This window comes from Pseudopodoces humilis, chromosome 12 (genome assembly GCF_049639895.1).
Source record: "Pseudopodoces humilis isolate 2021_Gansu_Grassland_sample_001 chromosome 12, ASM4963989v1, whole genome shotgun sequence".
Classification (NCBI taxonomy): Eukaryota; Metazoa; Chordata; class Aves; order Passeriformes; family Paridae; genus Pseudopodoces; species Pseudopodoces humilis.
Genome location: NC_142211.1, coordinates 18,044,656 through 18,062,691, shown reverse-complemented (window position 1 = coordinate 18,062,691; position 18,036 = coordinate 18,044,656).

Genomic DNA, 18,036 nt, shown 5'->3' with positions numbered 1-18,036 from the left:
GCCTCACCTTTTTCTAGTGCAGTCTGAATTAGTCTATGGCAGATGGTGGAACTGTGCTTCTACCCCTGGGGCAGTCGGTTCCAGGTGCACTGCACACCGTTCCAGGTGAAGGCAAAGTGAGGCTTGCATTCTGCTGCCAAAGGAATAGAGAAAAATGCATTGGCAATGTCAGTAGTGGCATACCACTTTGCTGCTTTGGACTCCAGCTCGTACTGGAGCTCCAATATGTCCGGCACAGCAGCGCTTAGTGGTGGAGTCATTTCATTCAAGGCACAATAGTTCACAGTCAATCTCCATTCTCCTTCAGATTTGTGCACAGGCCAAATGGGGCTGTTGAAGGGTGAGTCGGTTTTGCTGACCACCCTTTGGCTCTCCAGCTCACGGATCATCTTATGGATGGGGATCACATCATCTCAATTTGTCCGATACTGCTGGCAGTGCACTGTAGAGGTGCCAATTGGTACTTGTTGTACTTCCCCCTTCAAAAGTCTTACTGTAGATGGGTTCTCTGATAGTCCAGGCAAGATGTTTAATTGTTTGTTGCCTTCTGCCTCCACAGCTGCTATCCCAAATGCCCACTTGAGTCCCTTTGAGTCCTTGAAATACCCGCTTCGGAGGAAGTCTATGCCCAAAATGCATGCGGCCTCTGGGCCAGTCACAATGGGGTGTTTTTTCCACTCTTTTCCAGTCAGGCTCATATCAGCTTCCACCAAAGTAAAGTCCCGTGATCCCCCTGTCACGCCAGCAATAGAAACAGATTCTGTCCCTACATGTCTTGATGGGATTAATGTGCACGTGCACCAGTGTCAACCAAAGCTTCATATTTTTGTGGTTCTGATGTGCCAGGCCAAAAAATCCACAAAGTCCAAAAGACATGGTTTTCCTTAGCCTCTACCTGGCTAGAGGCAGGGCCCCTCTAAGCCTGGTTATCATTCTTTCTCTGTGCATCTGTCTTAGAGGTTCCTTCAGGGGGATCAGATGTTGTAGTGCATCTAAAAATCATGGTATATTCCAAGGGTAAAACTCACCCTCAGTCTGTGTAATGTTAGTCCCTACCTGAAAACCTTTTCCCCTTCCCCTGTCCCATTGGCTGTAACTTCCTAGTGTCCCCTGATCACTCCCGGCCCCTAGTATAAGAGATAAGACCCAGGGCATTTCGGTCTCTTTCTTGCCCTGGATGGATGACAGACAATAAACCTGGGATTATTCCAAGCAAGTTTGGGCCTCCTGTGTCTAGATACTTTTAGTCCGTGTTGTATCTATTCCAGGACCTCTCCCCCGCCCATGTTCCGTGAAGAGCAGGACTCTCACCACGGGGGGTAGAACAGAGGGGTCCCCCAGGAGCAGATTGCAACAGAGTGGTGCCCAGCCGTCGGGCTGAACAAGCCCACGTTCAAAGGCTAATTATAGCCAGGGCCAGCCGTTCTTTGGAGACTTTTGGATGCCGTTTAAAATACAGCAAAAAAAGTTTCCAAAAGGAGTCGATAATCCTCCAGCACCAGCAGACCAATTCCAGGGCAACGGGTGTCTTTCCACCACCAGAAACAACAGAACGAGGTAAGATTAACTCTGACACTGGGCCGGGGTGGGGTGAGTGAAACAGACCTTGGGGGACTGTGCTCCTGTGAAACCCCTTCCAAGCGGCAGCCATCCCAGGCTCTGCCACGTGCAAAGCGGTGGGCTTCTCCCAGCCGTGGGCAGAGAGGGGAGGAGAGGAAATTCTCCCGGGCTCAGCCACGTGCAAAGCGGTGGGGTTCCCCCAGTCGCGGGCAGAGAGGGGAGGAGAAGGAATTCTCCCGGTTGCCCGTACCAGTGTGAGTTCAATTGTAATCCTTGTGGTGCCAGATTTGCTTTCTGTGGTAAGGAAAATAAACAAATTGTGTGCAGAGCTGCCTTAACTTCCAGAATGGGTTCGCAGCCCTCCATACAAGAAAGGAGTCATACACAAAAAATACAGGATTTTTTAAAAACCACAGATGTAAAAAATTCAAAAATTAAGTTAAAACAGTTTGTATCATATTTGACTCAGCAAAGTGAACAGATCGACTTGTTGTGATTAGACTCAGTAACAGCCTGGGACGAAATTGGAAATTTATCAACCTTAAAAATAGGAGGAGACAAATCGGCTTTGAAATTCCTCACGGTTTTTCTTTTAATTCGAAAAGAATTGGTTAACAGAGAAATAAAAATGAAAGACAAATGGGCACTGCAGTCTCCACCTAATTCCCCTAACCTTTCTCCCAAAACCTCTGTTCCTCCACTGAAAGGGGTACCTGGGACAAACAATACAAATTCTAGTCCCGTGTCTCTCTCTCAGCCACCCAGTTCTGATGGTTCACAAGCCATCAAGACTCCCTCTCTATACCCTTCTTTTCCCAGTGTTAAAGAAAATGTACCCTCCTATCCCCATGTGGCTGAGAGCCAAGATGGCACCAGCCACGTGTTACCTGGCCACATGGTGAATTCTCCTGTGTATCCCCTTTCTCCTACCCATAATCCCTTCCACCCACCAGTTCTTGCTCACAACCCTTATCACAATCCCTTTCTTCCCTCAGACATTCCTCCACCCTGCACCACCCCCCAGCTCTGCTTGGCCCCACCCTATGACCCTGCCCCCCGAGGCTGTAACCCTATCCCTTATCCTTCCGCCCCATCTCCCAGGGAGGAGGGGCGGGGAGAGAGAGAGTTACACCCTTTGCTCCTGCAGAGGGGCAGGGAGAGGGGTGTCCCAGCCCTGCTCCCTGGGGGAGGGTTGCGGGCCCTTGCCCAGCTCCTGCAGGGGAGGAGCTGGGTCTCTCCCCAGGCCCAGTGAGGGAATGGGGCCCCTAGAGCCTGGCGTGGGGGGGTGTAGGCAGGAAAACCCAGGGAATACCAGCCCTGGGGAAGATGAAGTTATGCTAACAGCTGCTCCTGTAGTATACAATAGCAGCAGAGGAGCAATGCGATTACAACATCAACCTTTCAATTACCAAGTAATCAAAGATATTTGTAAAATAAAGAATGATTTTGGTCGTGATAACGAGGTCTTGAGGGGAATAATAAGAACTACATTGAAATCACAGGATTTAATTCCTGCAGATCTTAAAGATTTATTTTGATGTCTGCTAACTCCCTCTGAATATGATCTTTGGGAAAGCTTATGGAAAAAATCTTTAACAAAACTCCTAGCTGAACTCAAGCAAAGTAATCAAAATGCACATTATACAGAGAACAATGAAATCACTTTAGAACATTTATGTGGAGAGGGAAATTGGAGTTAATCCTGCAGATCAAGTGAGAGTATTAACGAAGTTTATTGCAGATAAAGTTTGTGATGTAGCTGAAAACATTTTTAACCAGTTACCAACAGTCGATATTCAAGTCAGTTATGTTAATATTAATCAGCTTCCATCCGAGAGTTTCTTGCAGTTTGTAGACCGACTTAGACTGCAGATACAGAGACAAGTCAAAGAACCAGTGGCCCAGATGAACTGCTTAAAGAAATGGCCCAAAGAAATGCCGATGAGGCTTGTCATAGAGTGATTCTGACTCTACCTATTAATCCTCCACTCACCATAGGAGATATGATTGAGGTGTGTGCCAAGAAAGCAGATTTGTACAGTGTACACAACAACAAACCAGGCAACCCAAGGACAGTGGCAGCAGTGACACCAGGAATGAACAGGCCACAGATGTCACCAGAACAGCTGCAGCACATCATCTGTTTCCAGTGCAAGCAGCCAGGACATTTCGCAAGGAACTGTCCTCAAACCCAACAACAAGGGAAACACCAGAAAAAAACTGTGGCCAATCAACAAAAAACCCCAGTTTAAAGCTCTGTGCTGCCAGACGTGAGAACATAAATATGACAGACCTGAAACAGGAAAAAGACTCTATTTTAATGGGAAAAAAAAGGGAGGAAAGGGAGCGGGGTGGGAGACTGCAGAAACATAATTGTGGGGAACGCATGCCTAATAAGGTCTGGCAACCGCAAAAGCGATTCAGACTTGTAACTGCTAAAGCTTTTTGTTTCAGACCTAATCGTTGGACTGTCGTTGGAGTGGACTTGCAGAACAATTCACAAGACCTGGAAGGACTGGATAGTAGGTATTTTGTTATTGGAGACACAGCACACACACCAATAGAGATTGAGGTAGCTCCCATGACAATTAAGGGAGACCTAACACACCTCACTCTCTTAGCAAAATGTCCTCAACCACCCTTCTGTGTAGCCAAATAGCAGATAATAGCCCAAGTGATCCCTGTTCCAACAGAAGTCCCAGTAGATGACAAAGCACCAGGAGTATACTGGGCAGAAGTGGTGGGTGAAGACAAACCCATTATGGGGTGTAACCTAACACATAAATCAGAACATCTCCATGTAGAAGGGTTAATTGACACTGGGGCAGATGTGACTATCATACCTGAAAAGGTGTCACCCTCCCATTGGGAACTGCAACCCATGACAGGCAAAATACAGGGTATCAGAGGGGTGAAACTGGCAAAAATCTCTAAAGCTATTGTTCAGATTGAAGGCCCGGATGGAAGACTGGCTAGTGTCCGACCTTTTGTTACTGACTACAAGTGCCCCCTGTGGGGGAGAGACACCATGCCCCAATGGGGAGTAAAATTAACAATTCTGGAGACCCTCCAGGATTTTTAGAAGGGGCCACTGTTGAGCATCCTGTCCAAAAGCTATCTTGGCTAGATAATAATCCAATTTGGGTGAACCAGTGGCCTCTCAGCAGACAGAAACGCAGGGCGCTAGAAAAATAGGTAGAAGAAGAATTGGCCAAAGGACACATAGTAGAAACAACCAGCCCTTGGAATTCCCCAGTATTTGTGATAAAAAAGCCAGGGAAGGATAAGTGGCGCCTCCTTCAGGATTTGAGAGAAATAAATTAAAAAATAGAGGACATGGGGTCTGTTCAGAAGGGTATGCCATCCCCAACTATGTTACCACAAAATTGGCTACTAGCAGTACTGGATATTAAAGACTTTTTTTCAAATTCCCCTGCACCCAGCTGATGTGCCACGGTTTGCCTTTTCCATTCCCACAATTAACTGAGAAGCCCCAATGAAAGGGTACCACTGGACAGTATTACCTCAGGGGATGAAAGCGAGCCCCTTCATCTGCCAGTGGTATGTGGAGTCTTTGCTGTGCCCAGTGCATGCTGAAAAAAGAGATGCCATCATTTTGCATTATATGGATGATGTGTTAGTGTGCTGTCCCAATAACAATATGCTGCAAGACACCCTTGACCGAGTGGTTAAAGTTTTAACCTCTGCTGGATTCCAATTGCAGGAAGACCAGGTTCAAATGATGCCGCCTTGGAAATACTTGGGCTTGGAGATAAGTAAACGGACTGTTGTTCCACAGAAATTAGAAATTATTGGCAATCCTAAAACTCTAGCAGATCTCCATTCCCTATGCGGGTCACTAAACTGGGTCCGACCCTGGCTAGGTCTCACTAATGAAGACCTGAGCCCCCTGCTCAATTTATTGAAAAGGGAGAGAAAGTTGCTGTCTCCCAGGGAGCTGACTCCAGAAGCAAAAACTGCAATTGAAAAAGCACAAAGAGCCTTGAGAGAAAAACAGGCACATTGCTTCAAACCTGAGCTGCCTTTCAAATTTATTGTCCTGGGGAAATTACCACACTTACATGGGTTGATATTCCAGTGGGCCGAGGGGCAGAGAGATCTACTTTTAATAATAGAATGGGTCTTCCTCTCCCATCAACGACCCAAAGCCATCACCAAGCCACAAGAGCTGATGGCTCAGCTGATCCAAAAGGCCAGGGTAAGGCTGCGGGAACTGGCAGGGTGTGACCTTATGTGTATTCACCTTCCAGTCAGACTCTCTGGAGAAGGCAAACACTCCCCCGAGAAACTGACCAAGGAGATGTTTGAGCACCTGCTGCAGAGCAATGCTAACCTCCAGTTTGCCCTGGATAGCTATAGTGGGCAAATTTCGGTCCATGCACCATCACACAAATTGTTTCATGAGGAATTCCACCTCATTCCTTGTGAGAAAAGGAGCCAACGGCCACTCAAAGCTCTCACAGTGTTCACTGATGCATCTGGAACTTCTCACAAGTCGGTGATGACTTGGAGAAATCCACAGACTCAGCTTTGGGAAGCTGATGTTGAGTTTGTGGAAGGATCACCCCAGATAGCTGAACTGGCTGCGGCCGTGAGAGCCTTTGAGAAGTTTTCAGAACCTATTAATTTGGTTACTGATTCAGCCTACATAGTGGGAGTGGTGTCCAGAGCGGAGCAGGCAGTTCTCAAGGACATTGAGAACGAGCATCTCTTTAGGTTACTCTCAAAACTGATTTATTTGATTTCAAATCGAGAACATCCTTTCTATGTGATGCATATAAGATCACATTCCAATTTGCCAGGTGAAATCGCTGAGGGAAACTGGAAGGCTGATTCCCTTGCTGCCCCAGCCGAAAAGGCACATCTCCCAGATGTGTTTCAACAGGCAAAGTTAAGTCACCAGCAATACCATCAAAATGTGCCAGTTCTGATGCGTAAGTTCCAGCTGACACAGGGTCAGGCTAAAGCCATTGTGGCTACCTGTCCCAATTGCCAGCTCCAGGCAGTGCCATCATTAGGCATCAGGGTTAATCCCCGAGGCCTTGGAAGCTGTGAGGTGTGGCAAACAGACATCACTCACATTCCCAGTTTTGGTCGCCTTAAGTATGTACACGTGAGCATTGATACATACTCAGGAGCAGTGTATGCCTCTGCTCATGCAGGAGAAAAATCTGTACATGCCAAACAACACTTAGTACAGGCCATTTCAGTACTGGGGATCCCTAAGGAAATTAAAACAGATAATAGCCCAGCATATAAATCCAAGGAGTTCCTAGAATTTGTCCAGCAGTGGGGAGTGGAACATAAAACTGGCATCCCCCACTCCCCCACAGGTCAAGCTGTGATTGAGCGTACCCACCAGATGCTCAAACAAGTCCTAGCCAGGCAAGGTAGTGGGACAGTGTGGATGTCTTCACAGCAAAAGCTTTGTAATCTATGTTTACTATCAATTTCCTGAACTGTTCTTTTGAAAACATAAATCCTCCAGTTACTCGACATTTTAACAGTGGTGATCAGTTTAAATTGTCACAGCATCCACCGGTTTTAATCAGGGACCCTGAAACTTGGCAAACCAAGGGTCCCTATGAACTTGTCACCTGGGGGTGTGGTTACACGTGTGTATCCACCCTTTCAGGCCCCCGCTGGATTCCTCAAAAATGGGTAAAGCCTTTTGTTCCCAAAACCCAGCCCCAGCAGAAGAAGAGAGACAAGTGGCAGTCCCTTCCAAAAGAAGACGCTGCCGGGAAAAATAAGAAGAAACCTTTCTAACCTCTGGCTATTCTCTGACCTGCTTACATTGACTGTGAATATGTTTTAAAAATGTTTGTTTCTTTCCTTTTAGAAAAAACCTACCTCACAGTCAAACCCATGATGAGCCTTACCTCAGCTATCCTCCTGCTCGCTCTGAGCAGCTTGACCACTGCCTCGATCGTCCCTCAGCCATGACAGAACATCTGGGTGACCCTGGCACACACACTTCATCAAGACAATATCTGCCTGTCCACTGCAGGAGCAAAAGACCCTATGTCTACCTGTCTGGTAGGAATTCCCCTGCACACTGAAGATTTTACAGCCAGCTTTAGTGATCCCAAGTTTAATACCATGCCTAAAACACACAGTGACCAACCACATGAAAATCATAAACGGCGAGCTGTGGGTGCAGAGGAGCCCACCGAGCCCGAGATCCTGGCTCTCCCCTAGAGACAAGATATTTCTCTGTAAGAGAGACACAATGTATCACTCCCAGGGATCTTTGAGTTAGATGTGTTAAACTATTGTGCCCCATTGGTGTTCCCCCCTGCTGTCCCACCCCGATACAGGTATCTCGGGTTCCCCCCGCCCCTCTCCTCCCCTATAAATATCCCGGGTTTTCCCCTGTTCGGCAGATTAGCTGTTGCCTGGCTCCCTTCGCCAAAGCTCTGCCTGAATAAAGGTTTGTGCTTAGCGGAACGCTGGACCAGCTTTCCGGTCCCTTCTTCCCGTGTCGCCTGCCCGCCGCCGCTGAGCTGAGCTGGAATCACTCGCCTGCCCGAAGCTGCTCACACGTGCTTTGGCCCAGCCCTTTTCAGGGCTGCTTCTCCAGAGAAGTCGCAGCGCTCCAGGCTTTCCGTCGCCATGACAACTGACGTCCCAACGCGGGGCATTCACAGGAGCCCTGAAGAAGCGTCCGCCTGCAGCTTTAACTGCGCGGCGAGCCGCTGTTCGAGCCGCCGCCCCTCGAAGAAGTTTCCTTGCGTTTTAGCAAGAGGCGATCCAAGAGGCTGTGACCAGGACCCTCGCTGACCATCCGGGGCAAGGAAGAGCCCCTGAGGACCGGCCACCCAGGTGACCACCCACCCAGCAGCTTTTTTTTTTCACCCGCCTGCATCTGCCGAAGAGAAGTTGTAAGTCGATCCCGTGAAGGGTTTTTTCGGGCTTTTTTCTTTTTCTCTGCTGTTTTACTGCTGGGCGGGGAGTGAAAAAGGATGGGGAACCAGTCCTCCATGTCGAGGCTGACCCCACCTGAGAGGGACTTTTATATCCAAGTTGTAAGCACCCTAAAAGCGGGAAATTTTAAGTTTTCTAAAGGGGATTTAAAGAGATTTATTCATTGAGTTTTTAAACATTTTAAGATTAATTCGGATTCTGCTAAATCGGGAATTTTTTTGGATAATGTGGGAAGAAAGTTATATACAGTTCAAGCTAAGGGAGATTTTTCTGTTGCAAAATTTTTTCCTGTGTTTCAAAATATTATTTTCTCATTGGAAAAATAGGGGAAAAAAAAGAGGGAGTTTTGGGTCCCCAGTTGAACCCCCCAACCCCGTCAACCTCTCCATGTGCCACCTAAACCCTCTTCCCTATCTGAGAGCCAGTCAGCGGGTGGACGTTGCCCCCGGGCACAGGGCTGCTGCCGTCTCCCTGACACCCCCCACCATCTCTCTACCCTTACCAGGGTGGCAATGGCCATGCCGCTCTGGGTCTTTCCTCTAACCTCTCTCCCATGCTCTCACACCCAGTTGTGTCCCCCCCAGTTCCTAGTGTTAGCACAGATGGTGCTGGCAGTGTGGCCTGCCCCGCCATTTTGTCCCACTCCCACCCCGGTTTTCCCACCCTCGATGCCCAAAATGGCCACTTTCCCGCCTTCACCCCTTCTCTTCCTGCCGCGTTCTGTTCCCCCTCCCCTCCCACTGCGTCGTTGGGTGTAACCGTGTCGGGCCCTGCCCCATCCATCAGGAATCCCCTCCCCGTCGCGGACCCCGCTCCCGCCCCTTTGTGCCAGGGCCCCGCCCCCGGCGGTGTGCCTGCTCCAGGGTCCCAGTGCCCCGGAGGTCGGGACAGCTCCGGCCGGAGCGGGGTCATCTCGGCTTCCCCACCCAGCCACAAAAGGGCCAGCTCTAGGCACCTGAGCCGGCCCCGCGCTGCTAGCAAAAGCCCCCTATCTCCACTAGGAGATGAGAGCAGTGAATCTTCTTATTCAGATTCTGAGTATGAAGACCACTGGGCTGAGGTGCAGAGGGAAGCCACACGGGCGGGGAACTCAGCTCTGTCCCAAAAAATACTTGCCTTTCCTGTAATAATGAGGAGAGACAGGGCAGGGGCACAAGTTGCCGCATGGGAATCCCTTCACTATAGGGAACTGCAGGAACTTTGTAAAGCTGCCGAGGAACATGGCAGGGGTTCACATTTTTTTAAACACTTGCTGGAAGCCTCCTTCTCTGCCCACATCATGGTCCCGCATGACATCAAGAATATTATGAACTGCCTTCTCTCCCCAGCAGAGTACGTTATGGGAGAGGCAGTGGAAAAGACATTTAAAGCAATTGACAGATGTTTATGCTAAAGATGCTAACAGACCTAATTTTACTTTAGAGCAATTAGCAGGAGAAGGAGATTTCCAAAAGCCCCGAGATCAGGCCCAGGATCTGCCTGAAGCAGCCTTACAGGCTATAGCTAATGCTGCTAAGATATCTCTTTTTACTACCCCTGATGATAAAGTGCCAACACAGTGCTTCACCAATATTAAGCAAGGGGCAACTGAGTCTTTTATTAAGTATATTGATAAGTTAAAAGTGGCCATTGAAAAGCAGATAGAGAGCCCTCAGGCGCAAAAGGAATTATTAGTAAAAATAGCAATGGCCAATGCTAATCTGGAGTGCAAAGCAGTTTTGCGAGCCCTCCCACTGGACCTTGAACCAACCATAGATCAGATGATTGAAGCCTGCACCAAACACTCCTCTGCCTCAAGTGAGAATACAGTGGCACTTGCAGTGGCTAAAGGAGTGGCAGAGGGGATATCTGGAGCTTATGCTGCAGACCCCAATACAAGTCGTTGTTTTAATTGTGGCAAGCCTGGACATTTTTTCAAAGACTGTCCAGAGAGACATTTTGTACAACCACCTGCCCACCAACAGCTACCCAGACAGAATTGGCGTTCGGGAAACTTCAAACAGAGCGCAGAACGGCCCCGCGCTTCGACATCAAATCAAATGCCGCACCACTCCACCCCTCCTGCCAAACTCACCATCCTGCCTCCACGGGGACCATGATATCAAGCCCAGCAGGTGGAGCGCTTCAGATGGGAACCCGGCGTCAACTGGTAACTAGACTCTCTTTACATATGAAGGGTGACTGTGTTTACAAAATCCCCACAGGGAAATGTGGACCACCAGGCGGTCCCTCCAACATCTTAATACTTGGGGATCCAACCAACTCTCCAGGACAAATTCATACTGTTCCTGAGGTTCAGACTATATACCCTGGAGATAAAATTTCCATCTCTCTGACCTGCATAGACCCTCCTTATTATTTAAAGGAACAGACTCCTGTGGCACAGGCCTTTTTACTTCCTAGTGACTGCCCAGATCAGGTTCCCCTCAACCCCAGTGCTATGTGGACTCAGGTTGTGGGCTCCAGCAAACCCATCGTGGACTGCAGCCTGTTTTGTTATGGAGAAAGGATTCAGCGCCCAGGAATGCTAGACACTGGAGCAGATGTTACCATCATCGCCTGCTCCGAGTGGCCAGACAATTGGGAATTACAACCCGAGGCAGGCATGATTTCAGGAATTGGAGGGATGACAGCTTCCATGAGGAGCAAACGGAATATTGTCATTGAAGGACCTGAGGGACAAATGGCAACCATCAGGCTATTTGTGGTGAGAGCACCAATCACCCTCTGGGGACGGGATCTCCTGTCCCAATGGGGGGCTTCTCTGCGTATTCCCAGCAGGGATTTTTAGTGGGGGTCACTGAGAAGCACGCCACGCCTACCATCCCCCAACTCACCTGAAAACAGCACCATCCAGTGTGGGTTGATCAGTGGCCCCTATCTGAGACCAAACTGCGCGCACTGGAAGCCCTCGTGGGAGAGCAGCTTGCCAAGGGCCACATCACTGAGTCCAATAGCCCTTGGAACTCCCCTGTCTTTGTCCTACGCAAACCAGGCAAGGACAGATGGAGACTCCTTCATGACCTCCGGAAGATCAACAATGTCATTGAAGACATGGGATCCCTTCAGCCTGGCATGCTCTCCCCTTCAATGCTCTCCCGGGATTGGAAGCTGGCTGTCATTGACATAAAGGACTGTTTTTTCAACATACCTCTCCATCCTCGGGACGCCCCCAGCTTTGCATTCTTGGTTCCCTCCCCAAACAGACAAGCACCTTTAAAAAGATACCATTGGCTAGTCCTTCCCCAAGGGATGAAAAATTCTCCTACCATCTGCCAATGGTACGTGGCCCACATTCTGTCACCTGTGAGGACCCTGTTCCCAGATGCCGTCATCCTCCACTACATGGATGTCATCCTGGTTTGTGCTGCTGACGATGACTATCTGCACCGGACTTTACAAAAAACTATCCAGACAATTGAAGATGCTGGATTTGAGATACGTGAAGACAAGATCCAGCACACCTGCCCTTGGGCCTACCTAGGACTCCGGATCCGCGAGCGGACCATCGTGCCCCAGCAGCTGACCATCAGAGACGACCCCAAGACCCTGCGGGACTTACATCAGCTCTGCGGATCCATCAACTGGATACGCCCTCTGCTTCGGGTAACGATGGAAGTCCTTGCGCCCCTCTTCAACCTGCTCCGTGGCAGCGAGGACCTCGATTCACCACGCGCCCTCACGCCGGAGGCCTGGGAATCCGTCACCAAGGTCCAGGAGGCCCTGTCTTTGCGGCAAGCCCACCGGTATGAGCCCAGCCTGCCCTTCCAACTGGTTGTCCTGGGTAAGGCCCCGCGCTTACACGCGTTCATTTTTCAATGGGACATTGTTGATATATTTTATATATTAGTAAAGGCCTGTATGCACAAACCAGCCTTTGAAATAAGTCATGATATTAAAGGCTAAAGTCCTTGAAACCTTCATGCAGAAGAGAGAGTAAAGCAAAACAATATCCTTGTGTGTAGGAGAAAAAATGTAAACTGTGTGTGTTAGCCAATAGTAGCTTGCTCTGCCCGCAGACCCTGTAGAACCCTATAAAAGGTGTGCTAAAGATAGAAATAAACGGTGCTCACGATTACTTCTGTGAAGACTGGTGAATAAGCTGGCGGTCTCTCAATATTTGGCGCCCGAACAGGGACACCCTGCAGGCAGGGGGGATTCAGTGGGTCCACGCACGGTGGGACGGAGCCTTGGACCGAGGTTGGTGGAGCGGATCTGAGTGCAGATAGATGCTGCCTTGGATCGGTATCAGATAGGCAGCCTGAGCGTGGTGAGACGCAGTGCGGTTAGACGTGGAAATTCAGGTTGCTGGGGGAGACCAAGAGGCGGGGGCGTAGTAGAAGGGTCACAACCTTCCCTCCTGCGGTTTGCCGCTAGCATGGAAGCGGAATGTGCGGCGGCAGAAAAACTGCTTCTTAGCATCCTCGTTAAACGAGGCAAAGCAGCTCGGGAAAAAGACCTGGATATGCTCATTATATGGGCTAATTGTCATGGGCATTTTGCAGTGCTCACACTGCTTTTTGCGGTGCAAGAACGGACTGATATATCGGCTCTGATATGGGAAACGGCAATCACGAAAAAGAGCAAGGACAGTGTGTGTCTCAGTCGAACTTGGCAGATTGTAATTAATACCTTAAAAAACAGAAAAGCGAGATATGCTGAGGCTGTGAGCCCCGTAATTCTACCTGCGTCACAGCGGCAGATGCCTTTACCTCCCACTGTTGGGCAAGCACTCCTATCTATGCTGCCCTTGGAGAGAGGGAGGGAGAGTCAAAGAGAAGAAAATAATGAAAAAAAAGTTCCACAGCAAACGCTGAAACAACGAACAGAATCTGTTCAGTTATGGCAGGATGTGATACATTCGGAACTATTTGCTTCATTTTTGGAGTCACTTTTAACACTACAATCTTATTTAAGTTCCATCTTTACTACCCTGGAAGAAAAGAAGCCAAATTTAGACTGGTTTCCACCCAAACCAGGGGGACATGGGGGAGCACTGAGGTGGGTACGCAGAGAACAAAGGCACCCTCGGGGTAGAAGCAGTGCAAGAAAAGTTCCAAGGCCACGCTGATAAGCTGCAATGATTGCCGTTGTTAGCACCTGGCCGTGAGAGACTTTTCGTGTAACATCGCCTGCTTTTGTAAAATCGTGCCTTTTTTTCCTCTATCGGCGAACAACAAGAGAGATTGAGAGAAAAAACTGCATTTGTTAGAGTTAACTTTGTGAGGTTTTTTTTTTCTTTCTCTCCGTTTTTCCTCTCTGCAAGAGTATGTAGAGAATGTGAAGAAAGATAAGAGCAGAGAGCAGCAGCAGGGTGGGCAGTTCACCCCCCCGCTCCCTCTCTAAGGCAAAGCACTGGGATAGTACCCAGTTTGTTAAAAAGTCATGATTTATTGGGTTTTCAAAATGTTTTTATATACCCTTTTAGAGTTAATTTTGTGTTTTAAGTAATTATGAGTTGTCCTAGGGTGACTAGGATCATTTTATTTATGCAATTGCAGTTTTTAGAGTTTTACTGGAGAAATTATTGTGGTTCTTTGAAGGTTAAAAAAAAAAAAAAAAAAAAAAAAAAAAGAGAAAAAGTGTTTAACAGAACTTGCCTTGCAATAATTGGTTTTAGAACCCAAGGTTAAAACATGGTATGATTTACAGCTTCTAGGAAAACCTTCCAATTAATGTTATCTACAAAAGAGATTTGTGGTTTAAAAAATAATTAGTTAAGTGAACTTTACTGTACAAGACAAAGTTAAGTTAAAGTATATATTATCTATTTGCTTGTTTTTTCCACAATTTTAATAAGGTAATTTTGATGTGAGTTCTTTTGTTATATAAAACACATATAACTGCATATACACCAATTTGGATTTTGGGTTTTAGTTTAAATATTGGACTTGATGTTCTTGAAAAGTGCTACAAAAGCTAAATGGCAACCTGCCAAATCCTGTGTTGTTGTGGTTTTTCTCTAGAAAAATTGCACTTTAAAATCCTAACCAATTTAAGCATATACTAGGTAAATTCCTGTTATGAATAAGTATTTTTAGTAACATTTGCAGTTATTGTGGGTTATTCTCAAAGCTTGATGACATAGAATTGTGATGGATTTGTTACATTTTTATAATCTCTATAGTGAATCCATATTACTGTTATATTGTGTTTAAAAGGTATATATCAAACTTTTAGTTGCTTTTTTGTAGTAACAGAATAAGATTAAGTTATGTTTTTATTTAGTATAGATTAAGTGTTAATAGAATTAAGAAAAGTCAGGATTTATAATGTTTAAGCTTGAATGTTTTTAAGTTAAGTTTCCTAACTTAGACATTCTTTTAAGGTTAAGTTTGTTATTTCCTTTTGTTATAAATAATTATTGTTAGGTTTAAATATTGTTTAATTTAAATTGTTTTATGTTTTATTGGAGACACTTGTCTAAACTGCAAAGTATAGTTATTTTCCTAGAGAGATGAAGACAGCCACAACTGAAACAGCAGTGATGGAACACTGGTGAACACCTGTTTGTGGATAGAAGTGAATGCAGTCTGTGACACCCTTGACTTCACTGGGAGTTCTATTGGTTGTTGCAATCTCTGCAGTTTTGTTTGTTATAGCTTTCTTATTTTTCAGTGTTTCCAGAATTTTAAGATGTACCATTGCTGAGGATCAGCTGCCATGGGGGAGGCTTCAGATTAAACCAACTGCTGAATGGTTTAATTGGTCTGGTACCTAAGGCTCCTGATCATTTGCTTTGTACAAATGCATTTTAACAGTTTGCTGTGCTGTAAGCATCTCATAGCTGCTACTATTGAGAACCTTGTTTTAGAAATGAGTTAAGAGGCATCTTTCCAGTTTAAAGTCTAAGGCCCTGGCCAAGCCTTGACTTTACCTGGATGGAATGTTTGCCAGCAGATCCAGATGTTTTCTGTACCAAATCAGTATTTGAGTCACTTTTTGACTCAACAATTTGACCCTATTGATATGACAGCTGGATCAATTTTGAAGTGGGCTTGGAGAATCATTTCCGGAGGTGATTATCCAATCCTTCACTGATTTTATTGTTTCTGTTTGTTTGCTAACTATGGGATGCTGGTGCAGTGTTTTAGTAATTAATAGTAGTTTTATATTACATATGTTATTAATAATGTTTATGATTTAATTGATTTTTAACTGGTATAAGTTCTTATTAATTGTGTATATGGTTTTGTGTTGATGTTGATGTTTATAACAGAAGTACATCTCATTTTATTTTTTTTAAGAAAACGGGGGAAATGGATGCCCTAAAAGCATTTGATTAGTGTAATTCATTAACTTCAAGGAGAGAAGTGTCTGTGTTTTGTTGGCAGGCTCAAAAAGGTCACCTGTCCATCTGACCAGGCTGTCTGCCTCTGAACACACGAGATCCAGTGAACAGAGATGTCATCACACAGCCTTGGTACTCCAGACATGGATCAGAAGTGGACCTGTCAGGACACAGTTGTGTCTGAACACTATACAGACAGTTGCCAACAGAAATTTTATGTTGTTATTATGATGTTGTGTCTCTACCAATTTTTCAGGTATCCTTTGTTTTAAGATTTAGAAGGATCTGAAGAACAACTTGAACATCAAAGCCCTCACTCACCGATCAACTGCCAGCTGACATCACGGGAGCAGTGAATGTTCCAGGACTGAATCGTGTTAGAGAAATTCTGTAGAAGATCTAAGAAGTGTAGAGACTCCATTTAACTGTATATAAAGCAAATTGTAGTTGTGTGTTTACCCTTTCAGCAAATTGCTTTCACGCTTAGACTACATATATACCAGAGCACGTGTGTTAAAGGTAGTTAGATAATAGTTTAAGATAAAGAGTTTAGCCTGTGTAGTAATTGTTATGTTAGTATAAAGTATAAGTATTCCCCCTTCAAGAGCTAGTGTAAGCATCTTTGAAAGTTCATTTAACGTTAAAGTTTTAGCTGTGAGTTTGCAAATATGATGTCATTTACATGGAACAAATTGCTTATGGTAATTGTGATGTGTATAGTCCCAACCAACTGTCTGCTAACATCCAAAAGCAGCAGAACATATGGGTCACTCTGGCACACTGAACTGGCCAAAGGTCAATGTGTTTGAGCCTAGCCACACCTGGAGATCCTTTTCGCACCTGTCTCATAGGAGTCCCTGAATGGGATCCTCCAGCATTTAAAGGTTTAATTAGTAATGAGACTCAACTGAATCGATTGGCAATGTTGCAAGAGTGCAATCGCACTGTTGGCTTCACATTAAGACAACTTGAAGCCTGTTGGCAAGCAAAAGTTACCAAAGTTCTCAATGTTACAACCCTGAGAAGAATCAGATTTGTTATGTTCCACCAATACCTCAGGTGGATGGATAATGTTTGAACCCCTGACAAAAAGTCATTCTAGCAAAGTAATGTAGCACTGAGCTGCAGTCAACCCTATAGCTGATCTCATTACTACCATTGAAAGTAAAGCCTTTATTTGTGGTGCAATCTCACAGGACAATTACCAAAGCGATTACCTAATTCCATATTCCTAATCTGTGGACATAGAGCATGGAATTAGATTCCTGCTAATCCACAGAGGACCCTGTTATCTTAAGAAACGAACTTTGTTCCACCCAAGCTTACATCAATTGTTGAATATAGCTAGCAAAATGAAGAACATCAAACAGTCAAAGCGAAGCCTGAATGAATTAAGGCCTAGCAACTCCAAAAAGGCTCGCTTGTTAGACTAAGGAAGAATTGAACTTAACATCCAAAATGTTAAGTGAGCTTTCAGCCGATGTGAGTAGCGTACATCATGCAGTATTATAATATTGAGCTGCAATTGACTTTTTGCTCTTAGCGCAAGGACATGGTTGTGAGGAATTTGAAGGCATGTGCTGTTTGAATCTTACTGATCATTCAGTTTCCATCCATAAGCAACTACAACAGCTACAGGATGGGTTACGTGCCCTGAAAGAAGATAGTGACCCCATTGGAAGTTGGTTCGCCAGCTGGGGCATCACTGGATGGTTGAGGTCTCTTGTGCTAGAAGGGGGATGGACTTTACTTATAGTGTTAACTGAGATGACAGTCTAAGTTGTATGTTATCTTATCCAAAGCCTGGTTTGTGCAAAAAGAGAAAGGGGGAATTGTTGCTATATTTTATATATTAGTAAAGGCCTGTGTGCACAAACCAGCTTTTGAAATAAGTCATAATATTAAAGGCTAAAGTCCTTGAAACCTTCATGCAGAAGAGAGAGTAAAGCAAAACAATATTCTTGTGTGTAGGAGAAAAAATGTAAACTGTGTGTGTTAGCCAATAGCAGCTTGCTCTGCCCGCAGACCCTGTAAAACCCTATAAAAGGTGTGCTAAAGATAGAAATAAACGGCGTTCACAATTACTTCTGTGAAGACTGGTGAATAGCTGGCAGTCTCTCAATACACAAACACTAGGAATTCACCAATTAAGTATTAAATGCTCCATTATGCACTGAAAATTTTTTTAGAAGCCAGTTTTCTAACAGAGCAAAAAGGAAGATGCTCTAAAAAAAACA